This window comes from Ursus maritimus, unplaced genomic scaffold, assembly GCF_017311325.1.
Source record: "Ursus maritimus isolate PB19 unplaced genomic scaffold, ASM1731132v1 scaffold_12, whole genome shotgun sequence".
NCBI classification, from domain to species: domain Eukaryota; kingdom Metazoa; phylum Chordata; class Mammalia; order Carnivora; family Ursidae; genus Ursus; species Ursus maritimus.
In genome coordinates this window covers 34,607,904-34,626,527 of record NW_024423564.1, presented here as the reverse complement: position 1 = coordinate 34,626,527, position 18,624 = coordinate 34,607,904, and the positions used below count along the sequence as shown (strand labels likewise).

Below are 18,624 nucleotides of genomic sequence, written 5' to 3'. Positions count from 1 at the left end.
TAAAACGTTCGCTGAATAAATGTCAACTAAGTTCAATGACATATTAGTGTGAGGTACACTACTTTAACATTATGATAGACAAGAATCCACACATAAGCCATGAGGCATCTTAGAGCTTTCAATTCAGTCCTGATTGGTGCCAGCTCAGAGAAGCTGCAAGGTGGCCTAGTATGAGAATCAAGAGCGTGACAACTTAGAGACAGTACGCCGATCTCAAACTCTTCCAGTGTACATGTAGGAAAGCTTCATATCCTTACAAGAGCATTAAGACAAAAAAAAGGAGCACCGTTTTAACATCTATCTTACTTTGTAAGGTTGAAAGTCGGCTAAGAAGTCCAAGTAAAAAAAAGTTACCATTTATTGGGATTTGACTCCTAAATGTATTAAAGACCATGGAACAACAGTAACAACACCAACAACCAAAACCCCACCATAACTCATGAGTTTGCAATAGTGTAATCATGTATCTGTAGTAGCTTTTTCAATGATTCAGCCCAAATTCAATCATCGGCTATAGTTCTGAAATTGTGGTCCCAGGGCCAGTGGCATCAATAGCGCCTAGGAACTTGCTAAAAATGCAAATTCTCGGGGCACCTGGGTGGCTCTGTCAGTTAAGCTTCTGACTTCAGCTCAGGTCATGATCTCAAATAAAATCTGTCTCTCTCAAAAAAATCTTAAAAAAAACGTGAATTCTCATGTCCCACTCCAGGTCTAAAAGATTCAGAAACTCTGGGAGTGGGGCCCACAAATCAGTGTTTTAACAGAACCTCCACGGGATTCTGATGCATCAAATTTGAGATCATAGCTATACTCTACAGAACGTGCTTCAGTAGAAGTTAGTATTCTACTTACGCAGTTTAGAATATGGAATACCAGCAGCAACATGGACGGCACTGGAGGAGATTATGCTAAGTGAAATAAGTCAAGCAGAGAAAGACAATTATCATATGGTTTCACTCATTTATGGAACATAAGAAATAGGAAGATTGGTAGGAGAAGGAAGGGAAGAAGGAAGGGGGGGTAAACAGAAGGGGGAACGAACCACGAGGGACTATGAACTCTGGGAGACAAACTGAGGGCTTCAGAGGGGAGGGGGGGTGGGGGATTGAGATACGCTGGTGATGGGTAGTAAGGAGGGCACGTATTGCATGGTGCACTGGGTGTTATACGCAAATAATGAATCATGGAACATTACATCAAAAACTAGGGATGTACTGTACGGTGACTAACATAACAAAAAATTATTATATATATAAAAAAAGGATATGGAATACCAAAAGGAAGAACCTAAGGATGCTACAGAATGGATTTCAGGAATAATGTCAAGTGTTCCAGAGTACTAAATGAGGGTTGAAAATAACAGTACTAGAGAATGCCTGGCTAAGGCTTATTAAACCTTGGAGGGTGGGAGAACCTTTGAAAAACAAATTTGGCAGGTGAGATTCATACATCTATTCACACATTCTATAGCCTAGCAAGTCCACGCCGAGGTATAAATCTAAGAGAAACTCTTGCATCTATGTGCCAAGAGGCATGAACATGAACAGTGGCACTCTTCACAAGAGCCAAGGAGCACAAGAGCATAACCCTGGGAGCAACCCAAACACCCACCAATAGGAGCACGAATGAACTGGAATATATGCAAAACAGAATATTATGCAGCAGTTGGAAAACTGCAGTGACACACAATCTAGAAGAATGTCAGCAAATACTAAGTGGATGAATTTCAGCATTATAGTAAGTGAAAAATGCCTCTGAAGACAGGGCATGTAACATAGGTGTTAACTATGTATGCGTTTGGAAAACTCACAGAGGCAATAAAACTATGTTTTAAAAGATACCAAGGGAAGGACGGATGTAAGATTCAGTAACCACGGGGCGCCTGGGTGGCTAAGTCAGTTGAGCCACTGACTCTTGATTTTGGCTCAGGTTTTGATCTCAGCATCGTGCGATCGAGCCTCACACTGATTGGACTCTGCGCTCAGCACAGGATCTACTTCCTTCTGTTCCTCCCCCAACTCTCTCTCTCTCTCTCAAATAAATAAAATCTTAAAAAAAAAAAAAAGATTCAGTGAACAGTTGCCTCAGGTGAGACAAGTAGGGCAAAGGACTGGACAGGCCCATATGGTCATATAGAGATTACTGTCAAGGTCCTAGCTTACGTTAGGTAGTACTTAGTATTAGAACTAAGTAAATAGATGAATTATGAGAATGTGTCCTAAGCCAAGCAATATAACTAATTCTTTGTACCTGAAGTCCTTTATTTTTTTTTTTAAATATGGGGTGCCTGGGTGGCTCAGTTAGTTAAGCGTCCGACTCTTGATCTCAACTCAGGTCTTGATCTCAGGGTCATGAGTTCAAGCCCCGTGTTGGGCTCCATGTGGAGGCTACATTAAAAAAACAAAATAAAAAATAAAGGGGAGCCTGGGTGGCTCAGTTGGTTAAGCAGCTGCCTTTAGCTCAGGTCACGATCTCAGGGTCCTGGGATTGAGCCCCACGTCGGGCTCCCTGCTTGGTAGGGAGTCTGCTTTTCCCTCTCCCACTGCCCCAACCCCCTATCGTGTGTACACACGCATCCATGCGTGTGTGCACAATGTCTTAAAATCTTTAAAAAAATACACACACACACACACACACACACACACATATACACTATTCCTCAAATATGTCAAACACTTCTAAATTCTACCCAGTCCTGGCTATGAGACACTAAGAGCCCTGGGTCCTCAGCCTGACAGCTGCCAAGGCAGGCTAAACTGTTTTGGGTCACAGAATCCAAAGCCAGTGACTCTACCCCCTTAAAGTACAAAAACAAGCAGTTTTGGCTATAGTTTCAGAACATCTATGAAACCATTCAGATCTACACAGGATCCATGAACAAGGGGTGAAGAATTGGAACTCCTGAACTAGTTAATTACAAGAAACTGGTGGGAGAGAACAACTCTCAGTTGATGTGGGTCATCAGCCATCCCATCCTTACAACAGCCCCAGAAAGGAGGAGATACAACACTGTTTTATTGAAGGAAGAATCTGAGACTCAGAGAAATGAAGTAACTTGCCCAGTTACAAACCTGGGGGGTAGGAATAAAAATCCAGCTATTTAACAATATGGAAGGTAAGAATAAAAACTAGCTATTTATGATTCCAGTGCCTCACAGGTCCTGGCCTCCACTTGAATCTCAACAAGTATCCCAAGTAAATGATATAAATTCTGTGGGCCCAACTCTTCATTATCAAATAACACAGCTGATGATGGGTTATATTTATTGATGATTTCTAGGATGTCTTTTTGAGTTTATAGTCTAGACCTATGTGCAAGGATATTTCTAAAACTTGGATAAAGACTAAAAGAATAATGTTGAAGGAGCCAACTTTTAGATAGGAAAGTACAAACAAGACAAACTCAAGACTGGGATCTTAAAAACCTAGACTAACTCTCAGATAAAAATGCAATGGCCAGTGCCCATCTTGAATTGTAAGTAGCTACTGACCACTCGTTAAACTCTATACACAAGTTTAAATTCAAATATAGTGCCATGATTTCTTTAGAGCAATACTCTTCTAGCAATCTCCTCCCAAACTGATGTTTCCAGAACATTAAGGTTCCATTTTCAGCAGCCCTGGCACAAAAATATTGTACCTAACTAGGCAATTAATGGCCAGGGCCTGGCTGATGGACTTAGACATGACGATGAGAATTGTGAAGGACAGATAAATAATTCAGAAGTTGGACTGACAAACACGATGACAAGTATATAAGACAGAGGCATTTATTCTCTCATGTAAAAAGCAGTCTTTGGTACTAGACAGAGAACAGAGTCACTCAGATAAAGGAACAGAGGAGTAAGGTGAATAAAATCGGGTTTGGTTAAGTATGTGATGATAATGAGCTCAGTGTACAACTTAACTGGTTTAGAGATGCCTTCATAAGACATTCAAATGGGGATAAACTCTAGGGCTTGGAGATCCAAAGACGTCAGGGCAGAATTAGGAGTCATCAGCATGTATGTGGTAGTTGAATCCATACAGAAAAACGCGGCAGCAGAAAGAACCCCAAAGAATATCAACACATAGCAGGTGAGTGAAGGGAACCTGGATATAGGAGCTAAAAACCGGGGTGGGCTTTAGGAAAGCCAAGGGAAAAGAAACTTTTAAAGAGGAGGGGGTGATGAATAGCAGCCAATGACATGAAAGAGCAAGATCTGAGTAGAAAAATACAGTGGATCTGGCGATTAGTGACTTTATGACAAAAGCTGAGCAGTAAAAATGAAATAGAATTTTAGAAAAGTGATCAGCAAATAAGAAAAGGAGACAATAAATCATGTGCTCACGAAGCTTAGTTTCCCAGAATGTGAAAACGGACTTCTTTAAATGTAGAAAGGCTTTATTAGATGCTCACGTATCCACTAGCAACTCAAACAAAACAAAAACCTGTCCTTAAGTTCATTCCTATTCAATTACAGCATTTTTATATCAAACAGAAATAATATTAAATACTTGATAAATGTAAGTTATTTTTCCAGGTACCATTCTGGATATTAACATATTTTCTTATTTAATCACAACCCTATGAAGTAGGTATTATTATTCCTAACTTACACATGAGACTCAGGCAGAGGATAAGGTCCAATAGTAACTTGCCCAAGATTGCGTAGCTAATGGTATGATAGTCAAAACCAAAATCTGACTCAGCAGAGTTAGAGGAAGGGAGGGCAATGTGGGAAGCAAGAGTTAACAGATGAGAACTGTAAATATTACTGGCTAACTGGTTGTAGTTTAATTTCTACTTAAGAACTTATTTTTAATTTGAAAGATAGTTTGTGGCTTCTCTCATCTCAGAATCCTACAATGCTGGAGCCTGACTTTTTGTACTGGCCCTTAGGACACTTAGATTCTGTACTGCATTATAATTTTGTTATTTCTCTTACCGCATCACAAGTTGCCTGAAAATGGAGCTATATCTTACTTATCTTTGTATCCCTATTCCCCCAATCTTAAAAGTAAAACATACCCAATAAAGGTTGGTTGTATGAATAATCATTTCTGCTTTCCTCAAGTTTCTGGGGGCTTCAATAAAGTATTTTTCAACTATTTAATTGCTGAGTAAGGCTAATATCTCTCAGATGCTACTGAGACTATCTATGTTCAGAACATTTTCAGATTATTCAAATTACTGATTTTGATGGAAATACCCTTCTAAAAATCAAATATAATTCCCTTGGATAATACCATTGAAAGATTCCCTAGCACCTACTGGTCAAAGGTCATGGCCCTGTTCTCCAGCCTTATCACTCACACACCCCACCTGGCTCCAACAACCAATCCACCAGTACTTCCTCAACAGTATATTGGGCAGAACATGACACCATGCACTTACCAGGTGAACTGCTTCTCTTCTGTCAAGACACAGCTGAAATTCTCCTTCCTAAAGCCTTCTCATATTTGCAATTTTCATTTTCTACTTTTGCTCTCTCCCTTACTACACTGTTAATTTCCTAAAAACAAACTCCTCAAGGCAACACTCATCTTTTTTCTCTTCAGGCCTGGCAAGGAGCAGCTCCGTAAGTGTTTATAAAGCAAAGTTCAGTACATCTGCTGGTACTATGTATACTATTCACACACTACCAAAAGTAAAGATTTCAGGTTGTTTTCCATTAGCAATAATGAATGGTGCACTTCTCTATTCTATCTCATCTCATTAACTTTTGAATTCAAGATTAACATGTACCTTCATTACAGCTAATCATAATCACCATCACCAAAGACACAAAAAAAGCCCCTTGGACAACAGAACCCTTTGTGTCTTGAGCAAATAATCAAACCAAGACTTATTCACAACTATTATAAAAGACACCCCCAAAAAATCCCTTAAAAAGCTTTGGAATGCCTCCAATTTAAGGATGGGAAATGAATTAAAATCACACAATTCTGGGGCAATATCTTTCACCTTTTAATCTGTAGGTGCCCCCTACACAGAAGACACTCGTGTCATATCCAGCTTTGTCAAAGAGCAGCTAGGTCAGGTTTTTGGAGACCCCAAGAATATAATCTTTGTGCTGGCCTCCAGGTTTTGACACATCATCTGAGCAGTGAACACTGTGGTTTCTCATATAGCGCCTCAGCATGTCTGGAAGGGAATGTGCTTTAACAAGTCTTGTCACAAGGCACAATGTGTTATGAGGAGATCTTCACATTTCATCCTACAATAACAGTCTCTGCAGTTATCTTCAAGCTGCTTCACCCATGTTACTTAATCCTGGGGCTTTTTTATCTTCATTGCACAGATGGGGAAAGAGAAGGGAAGGAAGGGATAAAATGACTTAGCTGAAGAGGCCCTGCAAGTCACCAAAAGAGCCTTCATTTCAACCATCAGCTGCTAATCCTCTTTTCAAAGAACCATTTTGTTTGAGGAACTTTCACTGACAGCAAGCACAACAAAGGGTCAAATTGGTCATTAGCTTTACTTGTTTAGTGTGACTGAATAACCTCAGCTTCCTAGGCCTCTGTGTTATGATAGCTCTAGAAGATTTTGATGCATTAACTTTTGCTGACTGAATCCAAGTTCCTAAATCTACCTCTAACTTCTAAATTCCAAGATAGCGTGACTTAAAGTTTAACGCTAAAGGCATTTTTGTCTCTCTCCAGATCACTCATCCTTTTCAAATTTTATTCAGTCTCTTAAATGTGAAGTCACACCAACCTTTCAGTTCAGGATCAAGGCTACCAGAATTTTCTTCTACCTAAAGAGGAGACCAATCCCTCCCGAGCCACGCAATGTTCCAAGGTATCCATCATTCACAAGAGACTCTAATCTGTGTTGTTAGGGAAGCCCAACCACCTCAAACTGCAGATAGCTTCTACTTTTACACTTCTGATCCACTCTTCCCTTCCTGTCCTCTCCCCATGATGCTCCCCACCCGCAAAGAGAAATCTCAATTCTCTCTGATTCGACAAGAACTACATCAGCGTTGCAAGATGACATTTTGGCAATCACAACTCTGGACCTTGAAATGAGGGAACAATCTAAAGATCCCCACATTACATGTGCTAAGTACAAATTATTTAGCAGATTCCATTTTCTGGGCCCAAGTGACTTGCAAAACAGGGAGATCAGCATAGGCTCAAGAGCGAGCAGGGAGCTCACAATTCGGTTTACCGTTCTTGACTGTAAAATTCTACACCAAAATATTTTCACACTTGCCTGCCTTTTAGATGATGTAAGCTCTTCCCCTTGACTTTTAACTAGATCTCTCCCCCTGCAGCGGCCACGGGCCACTCAGTAACTCATTCTAAGGACTGCCTCTTGCGGCTCGCCCCAACAAATCCAGAAGCCCGCAAACCCCGCAGCCTCCGCTAGCGACACACCGCAGCCCCAAACTGGCCATCCCCTCCTCCCCCACGTCCCCGCGTCGCTCGTCATCCCACGCCAGGCGCCACCCTCTCTCCATCCCGGAGCAGGTTTTGGGCTCCCTGGTCCGGAGCCCTCCCGTGGGCGCAGCAATGCGACCGCCGGCGGGAGCGGACCCGAGCTGGCACCTACCTCCCACCTCCTCCTCCAGGCACGGCCTGGGTCAAGGCTCGCCCGCCTCCTCCAACTGCCCTAACGGCCGCGCCGAGCCTCTCGCCGAGAAGCGGGCGGCAACAGTGCGGCGCGCCACCTTCACACCCGCCTTCCGGCCCTCCCCCGCGTCGACTCCCTGCGCTCGGCTCCCGCCCCAGGCCCCGCCGGCGCCCCCGCCCCTCTCCGGGCGGGCACGTCACAATCCCCGTCGCGGGGGGAGCGCTCACCGTCACGGCCCCCGAGAGCGGCGGGGAAGCACCGCTCGCAGTCCTAGACCGGCTCGCGCAGCCCCGAGGGCCCGCACAGGCGCGGCGGCACGCAGCGCCCCGCGCCCGCGGCCCCGCCTCCGCCTCGGGCTCCCGCCTTCCCCGCCCCGGGCCCGGCTCCGCTCCGCCCCTCGCGGCCACCCCCTGCCTCGGCAGGTCCAAGGTTCCACCCGCCCCTGCGCCGACGGAGCTCGGGCTAGCCTTCTCCATGGCTCTCGCGTTGCTGATGCAGGCGATGAACAACCGCGGCCTGCATTGGCCCTGGAGGTCTTCCCCCTCCCACAAAAACCTTAAGATAGAAAACCTTATCCCTAGAGCCGGAGCGGGATGCGGGCGCAGCTGCGGCTGCGGCACCTGTTACGCCCTGTGATTCACCCGGCCGGGCCCTGCTCCCCGCCCCCTCCTTATGCCCGCAGAGCTGGGGCCCCTGGGCTTCGGGGGGGAATCGGGTCGTGGTTGCTTTAAGGCGCGTGTTCCGAGCCCCACCAGTGAACCCCAACACCCACCCTTGAAGCAAAAGTGAAGTTCCCAGAAGACCCACGTGCGCTGGCAAAAGTGGAGAAATAAACCAAACAACAGCCGGCACCCAGAATTAGGTCAGGCCCAGGGGAAGGGAGGTTCAAGCGTTGGGAATTGTGGATTCAAACTACCCAACCCCGGGGGAGTTAGATGTAAAATGAGAGCAAAGACACGGACCTGGGCAGAAGACAGCGAGAATACTAACAAATGGCAGTCGTGAACTACAAGTTTATGCGGAAATGTCCCACACCCACTCAGCAAAATATGTGCAGAGAGAATGAATGCTTGTGCTGCACCCGTAGCCGGGGTCAGATCCGCTCCTCCCCTATTCCATGTCAGCTTAAAATTCTCCAGGGAGGAAAAGGGGCCAGAGAAAGGAAAGGGATCAGATGGTGAAGTCGCAGGCATAGGAGTTGTGTTATAAACACAAAGATGTGCTTTGATGGATTTTGTTTTAGTGAAGCCAATGAATTTACTCATGAGGGGAGAAACAGGTTTGGTATTTTAGGGAGGCTCCTGAGAGCACTTTGGAACCTAAATAGTACGAGACAAATACAAGAAGGATTAACGCTGAAGAACAAGGGAGGGAGTAGTGATCCCACCTCCCCCACCCCCAGTTTACACGCACAGACCCCCAATCCTGGATGAAAGATTGAGAAGAGAAAATGAGCACGCCACGGTGACAACTTCAGAGTCCAGTGAAATCCTCCTCTTTGCTTTTGGCCTAAGCCATCAGGAGGCTGGCTAGATGCCGGTAAGCATAGGTGAATGACAGCCAAAGAGCCTGTTAGGGCCCATCTTTCTAAAGACGCTCTAAGCGCAGGGCTAGGGGGGAGGAAGAAACCAATTACTACCAGTGATTACCTAACACCCTAACCTAGGCTACTGATGGGGGCGGAAGGGAGTTACTCCTGCTCCCAAGAGGGGTTTGAAATTTCCACTGTTCACCCGTCAAAATCCCACACGCCTTCCCATCTTAGGAAACAACTCAATGTCACAGTTTCTTCTTGACATAACAAGGCTTCATTTTGACCCATTTCCCCCCACAATCAAAAATGGAGTGCTCACTCTTCGATAGGTAGAAGTGTTGAGCTCAATCAATTCAATAAGTAGCATCTGACACACCCTATTGTGACCTAACCACTAAACAGAGCTGGATTCTAAGAACGTTTGGGTGAGGCTGAGGTGAGCTCTGGAAAGTTCGGACCCGTCCCCACCCCCAAGGATGAATCTGATCTGTCTGAATAAAACAGCAGTTTTCAATTTTTTGGCTCCAGGAAACCCTTTCCATTCCTAAAAATGATTGAGGACCTCAAAGAGCTTTTGTTTGTATGGGTTATATCTATTAATATTTACCCTACTAGAAATTAAAACAAATTTAAAATGTTTATTTAAAAAATAAAAATTACATCTTAATATAAATGGCACATTTTTACGGAAAATAACTATTTTCCCCCAATATAGTAAAGAGTGTCATGATTTTAAAAGTTTGTAGATTAATGTCTAGCCTAATGGAAGGCGGTTTGTTTTTCATATCTGCTGAATTTAATCTGTTGTACTATTTTAGGTCGCCTCCACTATACAATCATAAGAGAATGGCAGTAAAAAGGGCAAATAACATTTTAGCATTAAAATTGATTTGACTGTACCCTCCCTGAAAGGGTGTTGGCAATGCCCCCCCCTCACTGTGCCCCCACCCCGGGGGTTCCTAAGATTACACTTTGAGACCCACTGGTCTAAAACTGTCTTGATACTCTGTCCCCCTTTTGTCGACCACCGGTTTAGGAGCTGAGTGTGTGACCTAATTCTGGTGAGTACATAAATGTGAAGTGGGAGGGTATGGGGCTTTGGGGGAAGAATTTTATCCCTGAGAACCCAGAAGAAGTCTTTTCCTTACCTCTTGCCTTGGCCATCCTCCAGTGAGCAAGACATGTTTGAAGCTGTTGTGGTACACCCTACAATAGTGAGAGAAAAGAAAAGAAAAGAAAAAAGAAAAGAAAAGAAAAGAAAAGAAAAGAAAAGAAAAGAAAAGAAAAGAAAAGAAAAAAAAAACGGAAAAGCAACCCAGAACCCAGACATCACTGAGTCGCTGAATTAACCTCTCCTGGCTCTGCCTATCTCCAGACTACTCTCACGCTTGTTCACTGATGTATCCCCAGTGCCTAAAACAGTGCCTGGTACTTAGTGGTTGGTGCTCAACACTTATTTGGTGAATAAATAAACATAACTTCAATGTTTTTCATTTCAAAGTAATCACCTGACGGGCTGTATAAATGACCTAGTCCATTGATGCTGCCGAAAAGGTATCATATGAGTAGGCACTGAATTTGTTGAAAATAATTCCTTCTTTAAGAATCAATCTGAGGTTTGGAACAACCTGAAAGTCATTCGGAGCAAAATCTGATGAACACATTCTGGAGCCACGTTAAAATGCCAAACTTGCATATTCCAACTAGTTTACTACACTTGAGTAGATAAAGGTCAAAAACACGATGTGTTTGATCTTCTAAGACAGTAAACTGACTCCGAACATAGTTGCAAAGACGAAGAGTTCTAAAAATGTACGCCAATAACAAGTTGCAGAAAAAATATACATATATACATATGTATGCATTTAAAACTACATGTTTGTGTGTATGTGTGAATGAATCGCTTTCAAACTGTCTATAGACTTCTTGCCCCTACATTGAAAATCAGATCCTTTCTGCCCCCCACCCCCAATAAAGAACCTTTAATGCCCTTTCACTGTACTTCGCATGAAATTAAACTTCGCACCCAATCGTACACACATGATCGGCCCCCCATCCCCCTCTTGGAAATCTCACGTTGACACGCAAAGTGCCAGAGCCACAGTGGTCCCCTTCTTGGTTCTCTGGCCCCCTTGAACCTGCCATTCGGTCTGCCTACAAGGGTCTTCCCACAAAGGTTTAAATTCTTTTTCATCATTCAGACTCCACGTGCATATATAAAGTAAGCTTTCCAGGCCTGGTTCTATTTGTTGACTTGTTTCCTTGCTTATGGTATGTCTCCTCCCACAAGAATGCAAGCCCCATGAAGACCACGACTCTGGCTGTGCTTGTCTCTGCAGCTCCCACCCCTCAGTGCCTGCACGGGAGGGCTGCTAACCAAACTATTAATTGCGAGGTTGGGAGGGACATAGATAGGAGGGAAGGAACATCTGCTTCACATTTTATTAGCTTCTGTTATACATGAAGTTTTACAAGTATGACTTACTGTAATTTTAAAATATTTTCATTCCACTGAAATAAATAGGCTCTGACTTTAGTATTACTAAAGTACATACTTTAGTATGTACTAAATTAATAATCCACTCTCTATTTACGCATATGTGTGCCTTAGAAACCAACGTTTCACATACCACAACAAACATTTAGGTCACGCAGCTTCGCCTAATGTGTATATTCAAATCTGGATAGTAACGGACCAACTTATAAAGGTTTTCTGTTGCAGTTCATACCATCTGGATTATTTCAATAACCACAACAATTTCTGGACCTAGAGAAGATTTCTTGTCAGAGCCTGTATGCTGTAACAGATGAGAAGATGGGCTGAGTCACTTCTGCTTAATGGCAACACTTATTAATTCTGTGTTCTGGCCAGGACTACCTTTCCAGGGGTGGCAGGATGGATAAACAAAAGTCTTACTGGATATTGTACTAGTAACTCTCTTATCCATGGCCTCCTCTTATTTACAAGATCAATTTAAGGCTGTTTGTAATAAACTGCAAAATAGGGTAGGACAGACTTCAAGGCCCAAGGGACTTCAGAGTCCTCCCTGTGGGCTGGGGAGGTGTGGGGGTGCTCCACAGAGGAGAAAGAGCTTGAGTAAGGCCTTGGGACAATCTTCACTCAGCAAGCCTAACCAAAGGCAGAGACCCCCAGCTCTGCTTTCTGACTTCTAAAAGGTGGCATTACACTTGGTGACATGGCTCCCTGAGCTATCTGACTGAATCCCTGCATCATGCTGCATTTCCGAAGAGGATTCATTTCTGGCCAGTCCCTTTGGATTTGGGCCCATAGTCGTCCGCCTTGAAATGACAGTCCTGCACCACTTACAAAATACTGCTGCCTTTGCAGGAAAACAGACCACTGTGGTTCCCTTTTCCTTTTACCTTCCCCAGGTGAAAATTCCCAGAAAAGAAAACTACCCTTCCACATTGCCTGCCCCACCCCACCTTGCCACCTACCAACACACAGAGCAGTAGACAACTGCCTGATCACCCTCCAGGTATCCCATTCTTAGTGCTTTAGATTTTTGTCTGGTCTGCGGAGTGATTTGCTCTAGTTTTTTTTTTTTTGAAAGGGTCTTTTTGAGCAAGAATGCCAGATGAATTTTATTAAGCTCTAACACTTCGGTTTCCAACTCTCCATTTGTCCCAAAATTGATTTGTTAATTTTAAAATATGCCATGCAAAACTCAATTATGCAAAAATCACTCAAACAATTGTAAGATACTATCATAGAAAGGTGGTAAGGTATCAACCAGAGTAGTTCTCAAGCCCTGTATTTTCGGGAGAGAAGCATACCTCCTTTAGTAAATGAAGCAAACACACATGTAACACACACACACACACACACGGCGAGCATTTTGAGCATGAAGAGGGACTGTCCTGAATTCTGATGTTAAACACATAGACTATGTTAACACAAGTCATTAGCACAAACTCATCTTCTTTAGTATCCAGTCATACTTAGTATCTGATTTTTATATTTTTACTGAAAACTTATGGGGTCTCATCATACAGCATATAACACTTCACTTTGTAAAAACTCACCAATCAATAAAGAAGATGTGGCATACACACACACACACAGATATATATAGATATATATATACTGGAACATTACTCAGCCATAAAAAATCTTGCTATTTGCAACAACAAGGATGAATCTCGAGAGTATTATGCTAAGTGAAATAAGTCAGTCAGAGGAAGACAAATACCATATGATTTCACTCCCATGTAGAATTTAAGAAACAAAACAAAGAAAAAAAGAGACAAAACACAGACTCTTAACTAGAAGACAAACTGATGGTTACCAGTGGGAGGGGGCTGGGGGGGATGGGTGAAATAGGTGAAGGGGATTAAGGAGTGCACCTATTGTGATAAGCACCGAGTGATGTATGGAATTGTTGAATCACTATATTGTACACCTGAAACTAATATAATACTGTATGTTAATTATATTGGAATTTAAAAAAATAATAAAATATGAAAATTAAACATTACCAACCATACATATCTCCCATTGGGTGTCTCCTTCAGCCACCTTGTTTTTGCTCACCACCAGCACCGCCCCCCACCCCCGCCCCCGGCCAGGGACACATACAAACACATGCACAAAACTAACCTTGCTGACTACAGTGACTTCTAAACATTTCTCAGAGCAATTTGGCCCATTCTATTCTTCTAACCTTGCAAATTTAAACCCAGAGCACTGATCAGCCAACAAAAGACCCTCCAAGGAAGTAGGCAGGGGGTGGGGGACTATAAATGACCCCAAATGCTTTTTAGTTATACTGAAACCTATTTCAAAACCACAGAGCACAAAAATTCAGCATTAACTTGAATAGTTCTGACTTAATTCTGCACCAACGCACCCTTTTATTTCACATAGTCCTAGTCTCTCTCCACTTACTTGCAATTTTCCTCAATGGGTCAATGAATATGTATTGAATGATTACCATGTGCCAAGCATTGAGGGTTATAAGGTCCCTTCTCACAGCAGGAACTCAGAGTCTCCCAGGAAGACAGAGCAATGACAGTCTAAGTATTATAGGGAAGAAGTAGAGTGTACCAAAGGTTCTTGAGTCAGACTTCCTGGGCTAAAAGACTAGCCCAGCCACCTGGGTCCATGTTGACATTACTGAGCTCCCCAACCAACCTGGGGCTTCCTTCCCCTGGACATTAAGTTTAGTAAACAATAAATGCTTTGTGGTCTATGTTGCTACTAGATTGTTACTTGCAGCCAAAAGCATCCTATCTGATGGTACGTGGATACAGTGACCGGAGGGTATGATACTTCATTTTACTGGTACAAATATACTCAAGTCTCACACGTGGAAATAGTCAAGTGAGCAAAAAAGTCAGTGAAAAATGCAGCATAGGAGTTATGTACAAAGGACTGACTGAGTAGAATAATTAAAGCAGGAAAAATGTGGAGCAGTTTCTGTAATTTGAATTATAAATATATATCTAGGATAACATTTTTCTAAATTATATTTTCTTTCTTTACTAATTTAACTAGGCCAGTAAAATTAAAGCATATTGAGAAATACAACTTTTCACAAAATGATTTGCTCTTCTGAACTTTTTGGACCACAGCACTGTTTTCCTCCTAGTACTTGCTTTAGATATTTAGATAGATATTTTTCAGGAAAAGTCATGTGTAAATAATTCACTTAGAAATCAAATCATATTCTCAAGGTCATAGGGAAACCAGGTGTTTCAAAGAAAAATATGATAAATCTTTTTCTATGGCAAAAGACATCTTTATAGAACAAATAATTTCTTTATCATTATCCATTCTATAAGATCATATTTTAATATGCTGGATATCCTTAGAAGACTTTTACCCTATTATCATTTAAAACCCAGACTTGGGGTGCCTGTGTGGCTCAGGCGATTAAGCGTCTGCCTTCCCAGGGTCCTGGGACTGAGCCGCTGTCAGGCTCCCTGCCAATCGGGGAGCCTGCTTCTCCCTCTCCTTCTGTCTGTCCCTTCCCCCCCACCCCCGACTCATGTGTGCTCTGTCTCTCTCTCTCTGTCAAATAAATAAAATCTTTAAAAAAAATAAAAAATAAAACCCAGACTTTTGTATAACTATTTTAATGAAGAGTTTTCTCTAATAAGAATCATAATACAGAAGGCTGAGTGTTGCAACCAACAAAATAGTTCATATCTTTTTATTCTGCAGCTAGCATTTCAATTTTTTCTTACTTTTAAACTTCCTTTTGATTTCATTATTTATATTTTGCTAGGCAAAGTTTCTTTTCCTGCATTCTCAGTGAAAAAGAAATCTGGAGGCTTAGTTCCTGATGGATTTTATTTCCTGCTTTCTAAACCTCTATCAATGATGTCATCAAATAGTTGCTCAAGTTGAAACATAGTGGAATAGAATCCTCTATATTCTGGGTAAACTGCCCACATCAAATTTCAGATTTGAAAAACTCTGATATCAATTAAAATACGGTATTGATTTAAAGTAACAGCTTAAGACTGAAAATCATATGCAAATATGCCTGTCCCTTTAAAAAGAAAAGCAATTGCATTTTGGTTGCTGAGCTCTCTTGGATTTATTTTATCTTAGCAGCTGTTCCTGAAGTCGATGTTATTCAAATGAGGGGTTTCAAGCTCTTTGTTGTGTTTTTCAACTTATGGTATATGCTATCAAACATAAAACCCAAATTTAGAATGGGGTGGGGGGAGGGGACAATTAGAAATACCAAAGAAATAAAATAATATTGAAAAACCCTCTAATTTTTATTTAGCAAAGATAAAACTGATGAACATGATCTGCCTGAGGCCCCAGTACCAGTAGCAAGGCAAAACCCCCACACCTCTAAGCACCAAAAGTTGGATGATATATTTAGTAATAAGTGTATGTGTAGGGGGGAGGGGTGGTGTCCTAGATGGAAATAATGGAACTTTTCTGTGCTTATGGAAGAGGAGGAGAGAACATATCAAACACTTTTCATTCCATGTTGCAAATAAGCATATTATAAATTTTGCCTAATATAAGGCTGCTCTTTGACCTCAGAAGAATAACGTTACAACGTGTCCATTTTCTTTTTCACTTTTTTTAAAGATTTTATTTATTTATTCGACAGAGATAGAGACAGCCAGTGAGAGAGGGAACACAAGCAGGGGGAGTGGGAGAGGAAGAAGCAGCCTCATAGCGGAGGAGCCTGATGTGGGGCTTGATCCCATAACGCTGGGATCATGTCCCGAGCCGAAGGCAAACACTTAACCGCTGTGCCACCCAGGCGCCCCTTCTTTTTCATTTATTTTTGTTGCACTTGGGTTTGGAAAGGCAGCATAGCCGGATTGTTAAGAGTGCAGACCCTGAGCAAGAATATTCGCTCTGCCACATATTTGCTGTGGAAACTTCACTTTTCACTAGTTTACCAATGAAACCAGTTCACTTCAGTAATAGCAAAGTATTAAATTTTAACTTGCTCAGGAGTTATCGGCCTCATTTTCATGTCATATTTAATCATTTCCTAGTATTAAGGCGAATGATTTACTGAGTGGTTACTACTCGTCAAGCATTCTTCTAAGTGCCTCACGTATGAATTGATTTAATCCTCAGGACAACCCTATAAGGCAGGTATCATTTTGCCTTTATTTCCAGATCAGGAATTAAGCAGGGAGAAGTTAAATAATTTGCCCAAGATCACACAGCAGGGACATTTCAGAGCGGGGGTTCACAGGGCCCTCTTCCTTAACCACCAGGTCTTACCAACCTCTTCGGACCGCCTTAGTCTCTGGTGCTGTCCAACCATTTTTGTACAAATGCCTGCTGATTAGTGAAGAGTAATTTTTAAATTGGGATAGCCACCCTCTGTCTGTGTACGTGGGGACTCTCCAAGTGGCACAGAGCATGGGTAGTTTGAAGGGAATCGATTCCGTGGCCTCAGTTTCTACACTTCCCTAAAACGTATCTGCCTGAGAACAGGCTTGTGGTTTCTTTTCCATCCGCTTCCCACAACTGCCATTTTTCTACTTAACAAACGAAAGTCATTCTCATAGATCCCACTCCTTCCTATGGTGCATTGACCCAGGTGTACAAAACATGGAAAACGAGAAGCCCACGTTAGTGTTGAGGAAGAGATGACTATGATGAGGGGCGAACAGAACTGTCGCCTGACAGCATTAAAAATAATTCAAATGATAGATCATCACATGACTTTTGGCACATGATGGAGAATTCAAAGAATTGAGAAACACTGCTACAGCAAATTCCTTCCATTCCCATCTACTTATTTCCGTGAACAAAGCACCTCAGCATTTCTATCTATACAAACAGTGTCAAATGCATGAATAGAATTGGAGCAGATCTCAGTAATACACTCAGAATATAAATAATATTCATCCACATATCCACTGGAAAAGAAAAAGCCCCTTCCATTTCACTCACACATGCATTTCCAATAAAATCTTATTTTTTAATGTTTCAAGGTAGTTATCGATTTGCAATATAGCCACCATTTGATCAATTGTGTATGACTAATAATCTTAGTGATAACTCCATCCAGAGACATTTTTAACACCTAAAACCCAGAATCACAGGAAGTAAAATTTTTTAAGTATGTAAAATGTCCACTATACAGAATGGTCAATAAAAACTTTTTAAGTGTGAAAATACACAATGAGATACCATTCTGTGCGGAAAATAGAGTGAAAATATGAGGTCAAGAAGAAGGAAAAATGTAAATTTTCTGTTTCAAAGAAGGGCTAGTTTATATATATTTAAATGAATAATGCTGGGTAACAAATTACGTGGGATTTAAATTCTTCGGGATACATGTAAAAAGACCTAACAACTTTATTTTAAAATCTCACGAATTGCAATACACTGGAAATCACACCCGTTGCAAATTTATGATGAAAAATCATAGGTGGCAACATAAAAATGTGGGAGGGATACAAGTTTTTCAAAATGCTTTTAGGGAGGTAGGTGAGCACAAAGTTTGAAGACCCCTGATCATGAAGTCCCAGAAGATCTCCCTAGGGCACTTACAATCTGGTCCAGGTTATCACTAACATTACCATTTTACACACAAAAACACGACTACTATGTAAAATAAAACAAAATTGGTCACTGGTCTTATGCTCTGGACAGTCAGCAAATAAATACTAACAAACAGGAACTGAATAGACCACTTTGAGCTGACGCAGGCACTCTTCTTTATGTTATTCTTTCATCTCTACAGACACTGTGTACAGCTATGCCCACCACACTGTGTGTTTGAGGAAAACATAACGTAAGACACAGCTTTTAAGACCACATTTAAGATAAAGACTTGTACTACAAGATTTTCCTGTGAGTTCTATCAATAAAGCTTGGCCTATGAGATACTTAGGTTATATGATTTCTTCATTTTTTAAAAAGATTTTATTTATTTATTTATTTGAGAGAGAGAGAGAGCATGAGTGGGGGAGGAGCAGAGAGAGAGACAAGCAGACCCCTCACTGAGTGCAAAGCAGGGCTCGATCCCACAACCCCCAGAGCACAACCTGAACCCAATCCAAGAGT

The 18,624-nt window shown here is 42.0% G+C and overlaps 1 protein-coding gene across 4 annotated transcripts in view; it reads right to left on the bottom strand.

Annotated features, from left to right (window-relative positions):
* The window catches only part of LOC103662966 (SSX family member 2 interacting protein), a 41,223-nt gene extending 33,309 nt beyond the window's left edge, over positions 1-7,914 (bottom strand). For 3 of the 4 annotated variants that reach the window (XM_040627094.1, XM_040627096.1, XM_040627097.1), the window contains exon 1: positions 7,789-7,914. The gene's annotated coding sequence lies outside the window, so the exon portion shown is untranslated. Of the gene's footprint in view, positions 1-7,540; positions 7,629-7,788 lie in introns of those variants that run through there. The other variant, XM_040627095.1, reaches the window with a different exon arrangement.
* Positions 7,915-18,624: the final 10,710 nt, after the last annotated feature.